Raw genomic sequence first — 15,792 nt, forward strand, 5'->3', positions numbered from 1 at the left:
TCTTATTATGAAGCCCTTTGCACACAGGCGCGTTTAACCGCACGGATAAAACGGACAATATAATTTTTTGAAAAGAAAACAATGATTCTCTATGACCTCATGCACACCGGCTCCGAATTAGCCGTGCGACGAGTGGCTGCCGCCGTGCGTTTTTTTCTCGATCGAACCCAGTTCGATTCGTGCGTCTTGTCGCATGCGGTAAAAAACTCATCACTCCTTTTATGACTCCTTTTTGGATCCGCAGCGCCGATTCCGCACAGCCTTGCACACCAAATCCAATGCGTTTTATTCATGCCGCAAACGAAAAAAACGCAACTGTCCTGTGTGCAAAGGGCTTCGAGAAAAAAACGCACGGCCGCAGCCACTCGTCGCATGGCCAATTCGGATCCGGTGTGCATGAGGTCGTAGAGAATCATTGTTTTCTTTTTAAAAAGTGAAATTGTCCGTTTTATCCGCACGGATAAACGCGCCTGTGTGCACACAGGACAGTTGCGTTTTTTTCGTTTGCGGCATGAATAAAACGCATTGGATTTGGTGTGCAAGGCTGTGCGGAATCGGTGCTGCGGTACAAAAAGGAGTCATAAAAGGAGTGATGAGTTTTTTACCGCATGCGACAAGACGCACGAATCGAACTGGGTTCGATCTTCTTATTATGAAGCCCTTTGCACACAGGCGCGTTTAACCGCACGGATAAAACGGACAATATAATTTTTTGAAAAGAAAACAATGATTCTCTATGACCTCATGCACACCGGCTCCGAATTAGCCGTGCGACGAGTGGCTGCCGCCGTGCGTTTTTTTCTCGATCGAACCCAGTTCGATTCGTGCGTCTTGTCGCATGCGGTAAAAAACTCATCACTCCTTTTATGACTCCTTTTTGGATCCGCAGCGCCGATTCCGCACAGCCTTGCACACCAAATCCAATGCGTTTTATTCATGCCGCAAACGAAAAAAACGCAACTGTCCTGTGTGCAAAGGGCTTCGAGAAAAAAACGCACGGCCGCAGCCACTCGTCGCATGGCCAATTCGGATCCGGTGTGCATGAGGTCGTAGAGAATCATTGTTTTCTTTTTAAAAAGTGAAATTGTCCGTTTTATCCGCACGGATAAACGCGCCTGTGTGCACACAGGACAGTTGCGTTTTTTTCGTTTGCGGCATGAATAAACGCATTGGATTTGGTGTGCAAGGCTGTGCGGAATCGGCGCTGCCGATCCAAAAAGGAGTCATAAAAGGAGTGATGAGTTTTTTACCGCATGCAACAAGACGCACGAATCGAACTGGTTTCGATCGAGAAAAAAACGCACGGCGGCAGCCACTCGTCGCACGGCTAATTCGGAGCCGGTGTGCATGAGGTCATAGAGAATCATTGTTTTCTTTTCAAAAATGATATTGTCCGTTTTATCCGTGCAGTTAAACGCGCCTGTGTGCAAAGGGCTTATAAGGGACCATTTGGATTTTGGAACTGTTTGTAGTTTTAAAATACCAGAATTGGCCACTAGGGTGCACTAGTGGACTCTATCACTGGGTCACTTTGCTGCACTAGGCTAATGCTGCAATCATTTTTCTTTAGACTTCTTTTAGGATACAGTTATTTACTAGGTCTTCCAAAATGAGACAAAAAAAAGCCTTTCCCAGACTCAGTTGTCTGAAACATAAAACAAAGGTGATGTTGACCTGCAGGTTCTCAGGACTTCAAAGACCTTAGGGACCTAGGGAAATTTATGGAGGGGGGTCACTGGAGGAAAATAGGGGAGGGTCATGTCTTTTTAGTTTTAGTTTGAGGGAGGGTCATCAAATTTTACTTTGAGTCCAAGGGAGGGTCATCCAATTTTTATTTTTAAAATGAGCCCGGATTTTATATGCATATTTTCTTTACAGCTTTCCTGAATAATAGTACAACAATAGTCATTGACACCCCTCCGTTGCTTATCTTGGTTTTTCCCAACAGCTGGGCTATTGAGCCTTTCCCATTGTTCCTTCTATGTGTCAATCATTTAGCTTGGCCTATCCAGCCAGTAGGCGTGTGCAGTTTCTGGCCAATCACTGACGCTCTTCCTGGCAGCGACAATACTTTTAGTCAGAGGGAAAAGTTCAGAACACAACAAACATGGCGTCTTACAACATCAAGAGAACAAATGTGCGTACTAAAAGTTACTTGGATCACAATTTAAGAGCTTCGCTGCAGACCCTCTCTGCTGAGGAGAGTCTTGTCAGACTCGAAACTAAATTAGAGAAGAGCACGGACAACAAGAAGATCAGAGGGGTTAGGCAAGTCCTACTGGAATTGCGTGTGTGTGGCTGTTTGGATTTTGATTTTGGCTTCGAGGTTTTTTCGTCTTTTTTTCTTTCTCCACCACAACGGGAATCTTTTAGGGATAGTCTCATTGATGAAACATATGGCATCCCTGTTTTAATATATAGGGTTAAGTTCGGCCGGCAGTGGATCATCTTAAAGGATGGCAGTGTTCCAATGGAAAGCATTTTTCTTCACTTTCACATTTGCGTATAAAATTTCCCAGACAGATAGATGAAGCGGTGAGTTTACAGATTAAACATTCATAGCCTTCTCCTAAGTCCTGTAACATCATATGATATAGAAGTGGTAGCTTAAGTTCTAGAGTTCACTTTTATTCACTAAAATGTTATCTGTGAAGATAGCTCAGTGCATTAGTCACTGTGCTAACGATCCATTCGTCCCGTGGGGCCGCCGGTTCGAGTCTCATAGGGGGAGGTGAATTTGCTTTATTCATGTTCTCGTATATAGTGCTATTATTACTGCAGTTGCGTTTATGAATAAGTTTATGTTTTTAGGGATCATTTTACTCATGTATAAAATGTTATGTTTTAGGGGAGGGCCATCTTCTTTTCTTTTTTTGGTTGGGGAGGGCCACTGATTTTTTCCCACATACAGAGGGAGGGTCATAGCATTTTATATCAGGGCATATACATTTCCTCCAGTGACCCCCCTCCATAAATTTCGTTCTGTCCCTTAGATCTCTGTTTGTTTAGTGGATGTTGTGCTCTCTTTGATCAGCAGGTGCACATGTGCTCACATGGTCCCTTAATAGTAAACTCCTAGATTAGGATATGTGGTAAACAAAGTCCACACACCGGTGGTTGGTTGGTAGGCTAATATCAGTGGTAGAAAGTAACATACATGTACATGTAGGCTACTCAATTACTGTACTTAATGCGCAATTTTGAGTAGGCCTAGGCCTACTTTTACTTCTCATCCACTAGGCTTCAAATATTGAACTTGAATTACTCCACTACAATTGTATGAAAACTATGGTTACTAGTTGCTTTGTAGATTTTGATAGCTACAAAACATACTCTAATTATGTATTTATTTATACATTTAGACTATCCTGCCTGTGACCGTGCCCACATCGCACTACCTGGGCGGCTTCTGCCAATGCATTTCAATGGGAAGAAATCCACAAATGGCTGCAAACCGCTCTCCATTCCCATTGAAATGCCAGATCCGCCTAACATGACTCTGCCAGATGGTGGCGTATTGAGTTCCCAATCCAGCCTCAATCTGGAACGTGTGTATCTAAACACCATCCCACTTCCAGCAGTGGAAGCTTGTGATTGGCTGTACCGGAGGTAGGGAGCACTCCATTGTGTTCGCCTGGACCGCGCGGAGGTGCTGAAAGTCGGGGGGACTTTACTACTCTGTCCATAACGGCACATAACTCGGTAAAAGCGCTGAGTAGGCTCATGCGACCATCGCAACGCTCGCTACCGCTCGCTCGGCGGTGTCTCACGTGGCTCATGGTCGCCTGAGACGGCGTGCCTCCGTCATCTCCACCAAAAAACAAGCACTCCATCCTTGGTCCATTTTTGGAACTGGGATGGTGTTTTGATTCACGCATCTGGAACCGCCAAACGCTGAAGAAGGCCGTCCCTTTTTTCAAGCTATTTGGCAGGTGATTGGATGGCGATTGCACCACACCCAGTCTCGCTCAGATCCCGCCCATAGCTGCTGCTTACTGTTTCGAACCGGGCGCTGTTCGGTGTAGCACCATAGACTGTAAAGAATATGGACAGTGGAAAGCCATTGGTTATACGCTGCAAAAATGACGCTTTTTTGGCCCTTGTATGGGTGCCGCCATCGTTGTAGAAATCAACATTCATTGGTAGAAATAGTACCATCTCGAATGCTATTGGCAGCCAACGGTCACGTGCAACCGCAGGGATGCTTGGGAGAATGTGGTGTTGAGTTTGCCGAAAATAAAGCACACAAAGAAGAGCCATCACAAGCCTATGACCACACGCCCCTCCTACAGCATACCCTGCTTAACATCAATTATAACATGAATTGGACCATATTTTCACAAAACGCATATCATGGTGATTTAAACAAGGCTTTAAACTAGCGACAGGAAACAAAGTGTTTATGACGATGTTTATTAAGGTAAGAAAATCAAATGTAAAAGTTTGGTTGAAATGAATGGAATCCTATGGACAACATGTTGCTTCATGGTACCAGAACAGCGCAGCTAGCGGCCAATCATAGGAACTTTCAGTTCTGTGTTTGATTCATTTTAAATCCAGACAACTGCCCCCCTGTGTAGCACCAATCTCTGAGCGGTTCCAGATGGAGGCTGGATTGGGAGCGCAATACGCCACCATCTGGCAGAGTCAGGTTAAAATCCGCCCTCATAGGAAGAATAAAAGTGCGGTGGGCACGGGCACGGTCGGTAAAACACCTCACTTTTTTTCTACCTATGAGGGCGGATTCTGCCAATGCATTTCAATGGGAATGGAGCGTTTTCTTTTTGTTTTTTGCAGAAATCCGCAAATGGCAGCAAACCGCTCCATTCCCATTGAAATGCATTTCCAGAACTCACCTTCATAGGTAGAATAAAAGTGTGCCGTGACCTAACAGTGTATTTATTTCTACATTGTTGTATTGATACTTTTTTTTTTTTTTATATATATATATATATTTTTTATCCCACGATTTTTGCAACCTATTTTTCTCACCCGGTGACTACCTAACCTGTAGTCCTGGTTTCCGCTCTCCCCCTGCTGCGCCAGGGGACATTGGGGAGCACCCGGCTGGCTAGGGGGAGGTAGTATAGAAACCAGGACTACTGCATGTTATTGTGTGAGGGCCTATGCCCAAGGAGATACGGGGAGAACATGCAAACTCACCACAGAAAGGCCCTATCGCCAACCCCACCTATAGGGTGTGGGCGCTGATGACACGGGTGGAGGAACACGCCCCCAGCGCCCACAGCTTCCCCCGGCGGGAATCGAACCCAGGACCTTCTAGCTGTGAGGCGAAGTGCTAACCACTGCACCACTGTGCCCCTAGTGTTTATACTTCTACTTGAAAGTATGAAAAAACAAATACTTATTCCATCACTGTTGGTAATTGTAAGAGTAGTTCGAGTTCGGTACAAACGCTTCACTTGTAAAGCCATGTGTCTGTAAAAATCACACCCGTGTGAACTGAGCGGTGGTCGTGGAGGCTGCGCAACAGCAAAACAAATATATATATATACACCTGTATATATATATAATAAAAAATATTAAAACAATATTAAACAAAATATTAATAATAAAATGCATGTCACTCAGGCCGCCACTGGTATCCATCCTGTGTGTGTGTGTGTGTGTGTGTGTGTGTGTGTGTGTGTGTGTGTGTGTGTGTGTGTGTGTGTGTGTGTGTGTGTGTGTGTGTGTGTGTCTGGTCTGGCCTGAACAACAGCACCCCTCCCTTAACATGTGTGGTCAAAAAAGGTACTGACAGGCTACAGACAGACAGACAGACACGGAGACAGACAGACATACCCACACACACGGCCACGTATAGGAGCGTTGTGACCACCGCTCAAAAACAGTAGATGTCACCAGCAAAAGATGGGGACTTTCCTGCTGGTTTGCCGTGGTCCAATTAATGTTTTAATTGGACCATGGCACTCATTGTGTCATCACATTCAAAAGAGAGTTCACTATAAAACCATCTCCATGTTTCCAGTTTTGTGGTTGCTATTTTGTTCTGTTCTTGGATACAGAAGAAAGGAGAAGGAACGAGGCATGACCAGTGGTGGAAAGTAACAAAGTACAGTACATTTACTCAAGTATTGTACTTATGAACAATGTTGAGGTATGTTTTACTTTACTAGAGTATTTCCAATTGTCAGTAGCCTACTATTACTTCTACTCCAATACATCTCAGAGGCAAATTTGTAAATACTGAAGAAAGTACCTCAAAATTGTACTTAAACCTTCTCATAAATAGCTTCATAGACACTGACAGTACTATCTTCAATGTGTCAATTCGTGATTTCTTTTACACATTATATTTTATATGATTCCATAGGCCTATATATGTTGAATATACTGTGAAGGCTATATTGTCAAACATTTAACTAATTAAAACCTCAATACTTAGTAAACGCGAAATATGGCTCTGATCTGCTCTTTTTCCCTCTCGCTGAAAATAGCCAATCTACAAGCTCCCAACGCGTCATAAATATATCTTTGTCGAAAATAGCCATATCTGCTTTTTTTTCTGCAAACATCCCTAGAATAGGGATGCTAGCGTTCAAGTGGTTACATCTCCCCGCGTAATGGCCTATTTTTAACGCTCAGAGGCTGAAATGTTGGCACTACTCAGCTGAATTCTTTCTGTTACAAATTTATCAGTTATATTCTTAAGGCAGTGACGTGGTGTGAATAGTTGGAAGGAACAGGGAGTGCGAGCACAACCTGACCCCCGGAGGAAACTAACATTCCCTGTGGATTGGATTTACAATACGCATTTAGCAGACTCTTCATCCAGTGCGATTTACAATAAGCAAGGTAATACATCAATACTTCTGGGGCAGACAGTCAGACCACAAGGCCAATCCCTACAGTTAAACGTTTAACCTAAGATTATGTGATTCATAATATGTAACTTTATTTATCAGATGGGGTTTATAGTTCTGTAATGTTAAACACAGTGTGACGTTATATGCCTTTAAACATTCAACACTCAAACAACTGAACGGAACAAAATCAGTGAGTGCAACAAAGCAACTACACAGAAATATTTCAAATCAAAATACACAGCTAAAATTCATGATTACTGCTCCAGGTGAGGCTCGAACTCACAACCTCGGCATTGCTCAGCAGGCTACTATCTTATAAGTACCGCGCGCTAACCGATTGCGCCACTGGAGCTGCTGTGAAATGAATGAGAGTATCGAGTCTTCTTACTAACTCTGGATGGAGACCTGCATGTGCTCTTACTTGTGCCCTTCTGACCCATCAGTGCATCCCTGGCAGTTCCTCTACCCAAACCCTCCACTCGAAGCCTATCCGGAGTATCCGCTCTTCAAACACTAACCTTCTCTTTGACCCCCTTGACCAAGCTCCACACCATTGGTTGTCATCCCCAGATGACACTGTTAAAGTGGCAATTTAAGACTTTTTTAATACCTTAAAAGAAGAAATGTAATGGAAAAAAGACTATTACTGAATCAAAAGTAATCAACAAACCATAGGCTACTATGGTATACAAACAGGTCAAACACAGGCCAAATTGTCAAACAATTTAAGAAAGAGTCAAACATTTTGAAAATAGCTGATCTACGAGCTATTTTCACAATATTTATCTGCAGAAACTGAGTCAAACTAAATGTAATGCCTCAACTCTACAATTCCATGTGCTTTTCAGGGTGGGGGATCCTCAGTTCAAATATGATAATTTAATTGTGAAAAGTTGTGCAAGTCTTTGAATATTTAAAATCCTTCTAAGGTTTTTTGAAAAATCCATAAGTTTCTATGTAGGCTAAGTGGTGCTCAAACCTTTTCATGTGAAGGACGCCCAAAATGATATGTATTTGGCCACGTACCCCCATCTCAAAATATTTAGTTCCAGGGACCCCCCAGATGCAAAATTTGAGTTACAAATGTTTGCTTAAAAAATACACATATACAAAGATTTGCGCACATTTTCACGACTTTTCAAAAATAGCAGATCTACAAGCTCGCACCGCTGCACTCGGTACCGCGCTGTGAGCTTGTATATCTGCTATTTTTCAATAGCTAAAGTATAAAATAATAACCTTGGGCCCTAGTAACTCAGTCCCACTTTTCCGCCTTTGTGATGCCCCTGTTCATTAGTATCATCAGTAACACCTGCAACAAGGCCCACTTCCTTTCCAATATGGCTGCTTTGCATAGAGCACATAGTGTTGCTCATTGTTGCTCCCTTGTCCCTGTACTTTTAAGGAATATTAAGGATCCTTTTCGATGAGGTTTTCATCTTTCCTCTGATCTTTTGTTCTGCAGGCTTGCGGATTTGACTCACGATTCAGTGGGTGTCGCTGCGTGGCACCTTCCGGAACCCCCACACTGAGCACCCGCCCACGCGGGCGGGCGGGTGGGTGCTCATTCACTGCACACTTTGGCACAGGAATCGAATCACCACTGCCAAAAAAGGGGGAAGTGAATAAAAATAAAAGGGCTTCTTGAACCAAAAGGATTGTTATGTAATCTTCCTGCACCCATGCACCGAACACCCGCGCTTACGTGGTTTATTGAATGCATGAACAAAATCACAGGACACGTGATGATGAATGTATGGAGAAAGAAAAAAAGATTTCCTTTATGTTTAATTTAGAGAACAATAGAACAGTACCATCACAATGACATGCTTTCTTTGCCTTCCATAGCATAATGGAATATTGCTGTATATTTTGGGCACTAAAATCACAATTCTTGATCGATCTATCAATATATCAATCTATAGATAGCCGCCCCACTTAACCTTACCCTATATCTTACCATGTTTGTCTACACTGTATAGGCTACAAACATACTGTAGGATATTCTAGTTTGTGTGGTTGCTACAGGCAATACACTATTCAGTCCGATATTTTTTTCCCAGCTAAGTGAACCTGTGTTTTGTAAACTTTGTTGAGTAATGTTACCCGGGTTGGGCGGCTGCAGTACAGAAAAGTGAAGCTTTGGGTCATGCTTCACTTGACATCACAATTAAGCAATATTACATGAGAGGGTGTGCGTTATCGGCAATATCATCACGCCTGCGTTGCCTCAGGAACGAGCCCGTTGGCAGTGCAGAAGTGATGATATTGACGACAAGGCAGACCCTCGAGTGTAATATTGCGATTATACAACTGTTGCCCGTAAAAAAAGAAAAAAAAATAATTTCATTGTAATTAAGATATTCAATAGAAATGTGTAATTTTGTAATGCCACATTTAGCTACTATGTCCCTCAACTCCACATGAAAACTGACAGCTAGCATAGTGTACCGCTAGCATATTGCTAGGACAGGCTGCCTGGCAGCTTTGTTTGCGACCAGCAGATGATTTCTTTGATTGATGGGACCGTTCCATAATGCTGAATATAATCACAGGTAGATAGCTATTTCAACCAATCAGATGGCTTTGTTGGGATTGGGGGGCAACTGGCTGGCTAGGGAGTATAGAAACCAGGACTACTGCATGTTTTTGTGAGGGAATCTACCCTAGGATACACAGGGAGAACATGCAAACTCCACACAGAAAGGCCCTATCGCCAACCCCACCTAGGGTGTGGGCACTGATGACACAGAGGGAGGATCACACCCCCAGCGCCCACAGCGTCCCCCAGCGGGAATCGAACCCAGGACCTTCTAGCTTTGAGGCAAAGTGCTAACCACTGCGCCACCGTGCCCCCCATATCTGCTGTTTTAAAAGAAAAACCTATCAAACATTCTTTTTTTTATATGTTTGAAACATTTTAAAAACACAAATCTCGTATGGTGGACCCTGGCAAATAGAAAAGGGGGGGGGGGGGAGCATTTTCCGATTGGAGACTTCAACTTCAACCAAATTCATATGAATTTGGCTATCCTTGACATGAAAAGGTTTGATAACCAGTGGATAAATAAGGCTGTTGAGATGTGAGTGTGGTTGTGAAGATACAGTAGAGAGCTGATGACGGCCTTTGTTGCCGGTAGAGACATGTTTCCATTGATGAGGAGCCCATGTTTTGGCTGCACTTGGATACAGAAACCTGAGCAGGGATTTACTGTCAAACACATCAATAGGGGCCTGCTATACGGCCGCCACCGACACGTGTGTCAGACTTTCCGAGCAGTTCCAAAAAACATACCGTAAATCAACAGAGTGATTAGGCTTTTCCTTTCAGACCACCTGGGCACCGAGCTATAGCCTCCGTTTGAACCCAAAAGCTAAATTGTTTTCCTCAGCAGCTGGCTCAGTGAGGAACAGTGGTTAGGAGCAGATGTCCCGTTACGTCAAAGAGGTGACGAGTAGGGACGTGACCACCTGTTTGATGCAACGGACAGGACACCCTGTCCTGGTGTGTCATGTTGATGACCCGTCAACACACTTTGCAAGGTTGGGATGGCTCTGTGTAGAAGACAGGGTTAAGCAAATATCAACAGGATCGGTAAACAAGATGGTCAAAGCGACAGTGCCCTCAATACCCCTCATACCTGGACTTCTCCATAGTGAGTGACACCCACAACACTAGAGGGAGTGACTATGATTTGGTAGCACCCAAATTAAGAACAAACATGTTCTCATTTTTCTGCTATGCCACCAGAATGTGGAATGCCCTGACACCATCCATTGAAGGATGTACATCACTGGTCTCTTTCAAAATTGGCCTGAACCCTGGGTTTTTCCCTTTTCTCCTTATAGTGTCTGTATTTGTTGTGCTAGGTTTTTATGCTATGTTGATGAATCCAATGCATAGTCCTGGGGGAAACCCAGGACCATTTTTGTGTTATCCTTTTAGCCTTAATGTCTGACTGTATCACATCAGGCGCCGTACCCGGCTACTCCTGGCTACGTGTTCAAAGTGTCCTTGAGCAAGACGCTGAACCCATAATTGCTCCCGATGAGCAGGTTGGTGCCTTGCATGGTTTTCTCCACCGTTGGTGTGTGAATATGAATGTGTGTGTGTGTGTGTGTGTGTGTGTGTGTGTGTGTGTGTGTGTGTGTGTGTGTGTGTGTGTGTGTGTGTGTGTTTGGTGTGTGTGTGTGTGTGTGTGTGTGTGTGTGTGTGTGTGTGTGTGTGTGTGTGTGTGTGTGTGTGTGTGTGTGTGTGTTCATTTGTTCATTCATTTGTCCATTCAAACCTTTAATTAATTATGCCTGAAAGACACTGAGGTAAGTCAGGTAACCCTCATTTACAGTAAAAAAAAAAAACGAAACAAAAAGCAATTACAAACAGATGAACAATGGAGCATGATCATGGATTTGAACTGTGCATAGAAACAAACTTGAAATGTGTTGAAGGGCATTCCAGGAGTTGGGGGGCATTAAAAGAAAAAGAGTAGGCCTATTTGCCAAACTCAGTGTGTGTGCCTTAGGGACTTATGTAAAAGTCATTAGTTCTTGTACAGCTCCCATTTTGTTCCAGGACAACATCCCAGACAGAAAGGATGTTTCTCAATGAGTCTTTAAAATAAATAAAGAAAATGACGACCAATGTGTGTTGCGTCTCTCTGCAAGAGAAGGCCAGACAACCATACCATTAAGTGCCCATTATACCATTGCAGTGCATGGCAGTGGCAGTGCATGTATATATATAGTACTGTATGTTCTGTCATTTGACAAAACATTGTTCAAATCAAATCCATGCTTGCTTTCCGCTCACGCATTCGTTTCATCTCGTCTAGACGGTTGTTGTAATGGACTTTTCACCAGCCTGAGTCGCTCCTCTATTCCTAGATTACTACTAATCCAAAATGCAGCCACCAGACGCATTACAAACACCCGTCGCAGATCACACATAATAACTCCGGTGCTGTCTTCACTTCACTGGCGTTTATTGCAGAATTTATTATAAAGTTCTAACTACCTATAAAGCATTATACGGGCTGCCACCAATGGCTTTCTGGTTGTCCCTGCATTATGCCAAGTAGGGAGGCATTTATATTTGTTTGATTGATTGATTGATTGATTGATTGACTTACTGACAGCAAGCTTATGTCGCCTACAAAACAAAATATAACCATTTTGGTCAACAGGATGTCACAAGAAAGCCCAGAGGCTTCTTTTCATTGTGGTCCTATAAATAAAGTGAGAGGGAAAAACAGAAAAAGAAAAAAGAAAACAATAAACACATACAATTTAGTTGTATTTTCTTTAGATGGTACAATTTTTATAGTCTTTACTATGACCTGGAGGGGGAACTGAACCCTAACCCACAGGTCTTGAACATTTCTTAGGCAAGGACCCCTTACCAGAGAGGGAGAGAGAGAGAGATGAAGCAGGGACCCCCACTATATATTGCACATTTGTTTTGACAGCTCCTATCATCATTGTGTAGCTCTGTGCTATAGCGTTCAAGGGGCTAATGTAAAAAAAAAAAAGTTCTTATCACATTTAAAGCCCTAGGCCTAGGGATCCCATCATCCCAGACACCCTGCTCTAACCACAAGGCCTGTGAGCTGTAATAGGACCACGTTGCAGTAGACCATGTTCACACAGCAGCAAACATGTGAATATGGTCAATAACACTCCCCCATGGGAACGTCTTGTTGTGTGTGTTCACACGCACGACTCAATGAGACACAATGACAGAGACACCCATGCACACACACGGGTCTGTGTTGTACTGGTGGCTGCACAATGGTGGCCAGTAACTTAGTACTGTCCTCAAGTGTTTTCTTTTTTCTTTTCTTTTTTGTATTCCACACTTCACTTTCCCACTACATCTCAGAGACAAATATTACACTTTTACTACACTTGAATTATTTGAAAACTTTACAAGGTGAAAAGGTACAATATCTGCCTCTAAGATGTAAGTGGAGTATATAGCCTAGTATTGAAAAATGGAAATGCTCAAGTAAACTAAAATACCTCAAAATTGTACTTAGGCATAAGTACATTACTTGAGTAAATGTGTTACTTTCCACCATGGGTTAGGGTTAGGCAAACATGTGAAACATGTCAATAACAGAGTCACCCATGGGAACATCACACACACACACACACACACACACACACACACACACACACACACACACACACACACACACACGCGCGCGCGCGCGCGCACACACACACACACACACACACACACACACACACACACACACACACACACACACAGATAACCTCGATGCATGCGCGCAGGAGATAGGAGGGGACGGGGGGGATTAACACCTCCACTTTTTTTGGGTGGAGGGGATATCCCCCCCAGTCAAAAAGTCTGGATTAACTCACTTACTGCCAATTAAAAATGCCCTCGAGTGGCATTAGTGCCAGCCCTCTCCATAGACTTCCATGTAATTTGTAGTGCACAGATCATGCACACCCATGCACAGATCATGCACCATGTTTGTGCAGGCTGTTCACAGCTTTCAAACAAAAAAAAAAGATTGGAATTCCGTTCAGGCATTCTTGAGATAATAGCCATTATGTTTTCCTAAAATGTAAACAAAGATGGCTGCCATGTTTGATAGATGGGGTTGCTATGGGGGTTAAACATGCAATTTCGCGATTTCTATCATGCCTACTACATTTTTTGGGGTCCAAAAAATTTTTTTGAAAAAAGAATTTTTTTGAAAAAAAATTTTTTTTTTGTTTTTTTTCTAAGTAAAAGTCGCCCAAAGTCGCTTGGCAGGGAGGCCCATAGTGAGAAAGTTGCTCTAAAAGTCGCCTGGCACTGTATGAGTTAAAACTCTTTTTCCCCCAATAATAATAATTATTATTATTACCCTTATTGTGTCTAAAAACTTAAAATTACTGCTGGAATAAAACCAATGAGCGATACAATTTAAATAATTGAGGGTACCTATATTATATACTCACCCCTTATAAAGCTAAAATGGTTTCTCCTGCTTTCACGTTGTTTTGAGACCTATAGTAGCTTTGCGGTTTGTGTGTCCGCTTGCATCATGTTATGGTTGTGAAACTTAGGTGTGCTATAAAGGATAATTATGATCATCTGAAGTAAATGGAAAAGTCTTTTCATTGGTCCTGCAAACATAATATCAACTCTCAGGTTCTGTTCGCCCCACCCTCCCCCGGTCCTGACTGTAAAGCAGCTTCTTCAGCACACAACAGCATGCATTGAACAGAGACAGGGAGAGAAAAAAAAAAAAAAGACTGCAAACATAAGATCAACTTTCAGGTTCTGTTCGCTCCACCCTCCCCCGGCTTCTTCCACACACAACACGCATTGAACAGAGACAGGGAGAGAGAGAAAAAAAGACGTAATGTAACATAGAGCAGCATGTTTCATTACTGTAAACTGAGAGGAGAGCTTGACTGTTTACACTCAAGGAAGCAGCTGATGTCTGTGGGTAAGCATGCAACAGAAAATCTTCTCCCCTCTTCCTTCTTCCTTCTTTATCCAACACCATTAAGCAATAAGCATGGATAACGTTTTAAGCACAAACGCAAGTGTTTCGAACGAAACACCTGTTTGCTAAGTTCTGGAAGGAAGCACTCCCAAACTAGTGACATGATCAGTTGATCACAATCACATCACATTATGAATGTATGTAGGTTCCCAAATTGTGAAAAGTGAAAAATGGTTTGGTTTGTTGCAACAATGAATAGTTATCTAAAGTATGGTAATAGTGTCAAGTAGTGTGAGGATTAATGTTAGAGTGTTTGTGTTTGAGCGCCTCAGTGCGGCCGCTGCAGAGTTCATGTGCAACCTCTTCCAGAGAGATAGATGGAGATACTAGAAACTAAACTGCTGGATGTCCCTAGTAATAACAATAATTGTATAATATCCCATCATCTATCTAGTAGTCATATGATTATGTCATACAAAATTAACAATCTAGGCGTCACAATATTTTTGTTTCAGTCAGTCACAGTATTATTGTTTTGTGAACTCCCAAAATGTTCACAGGATCTTGCTGTAGATTAAACGCACTGACTGACTTTGCTGTTAAAACAATGTATGTGCATACACACAGTACACACAAGAATGTCATGTTATGCCATTCTCAGCCAAAGTTCTGATTGCATGCAGACTCATTTTTGCATGTAGGCTAATCATTTTCATACTTCACCCAATCTGAATAGTCCTACACTGCTTATTTTTCCTCCTATTCTATTTCCTATGTATAGCTATATGCTTCACTCCTCATGTGCATTTGCTTGAGCACTGCTGCTATTGATTAGTGATTGTATATTCTGCACAACACCTGCACATATTTAAGCTGCTACTAAAAATACAATGTAGTGTTTTATTGTTATACTGTTTTATATTGGCTTGCATGGGAGGCTGGGCTCAAGTCAGAGTTCTGGTGTCTCATTCACTTGCTGGTGATGATGGTGGTCTGCACTTTTTATTATACTGCATTAATAATACAGTAGCTGTATCTGAGTGTGCATGTAATGGATGATTATGTTTAGTGATCATGGTTAGATCAAGCTAGAATTCCTGGACTTTGTTTCAAGAGCTAGCATTGTTAAATTGTTACACCAGACACCACATTTTTGTTTATAGCCTGCTTAGGCTACAATAGTAAAACTAAAAGAGTGAGAAAAAATGGTAAATGGTGTTACAATTTGACAAATAAGGTGAACATGATTGCTGAGGCGATCACAGCTACCGTATCATTGTGAGACATGTCATTCAAACAGTAACAAAGTGTTCCCGGTTGGCCGGTTCTCCGCTTGCATGGGGGGGCCCATACAGATTTCTGGCCTAGAGGCCCAGTATTGCTAGTGACGCCCCTGCCCCCAGTGTTCAGGTCCAAGAAAAAGCCGCAAATATGATCGATTATACTGTACACACTGAGTAGTTCTCATTTCAAGGCGTATTACTGCCCTCTAGAGG

The sequence above is a fragment of the Nannobrachium achirus genome (genome assembly GCF_963921795.1).
Source record: "Nannobrachium achirus genome assembly, chromosome: 11".
NCBI lineage: Eukaryota > Metazoa > Chordata > Actinopteri > Myctophiformes > Myctophidae > Nannobrachium > Nannobrachium achirus.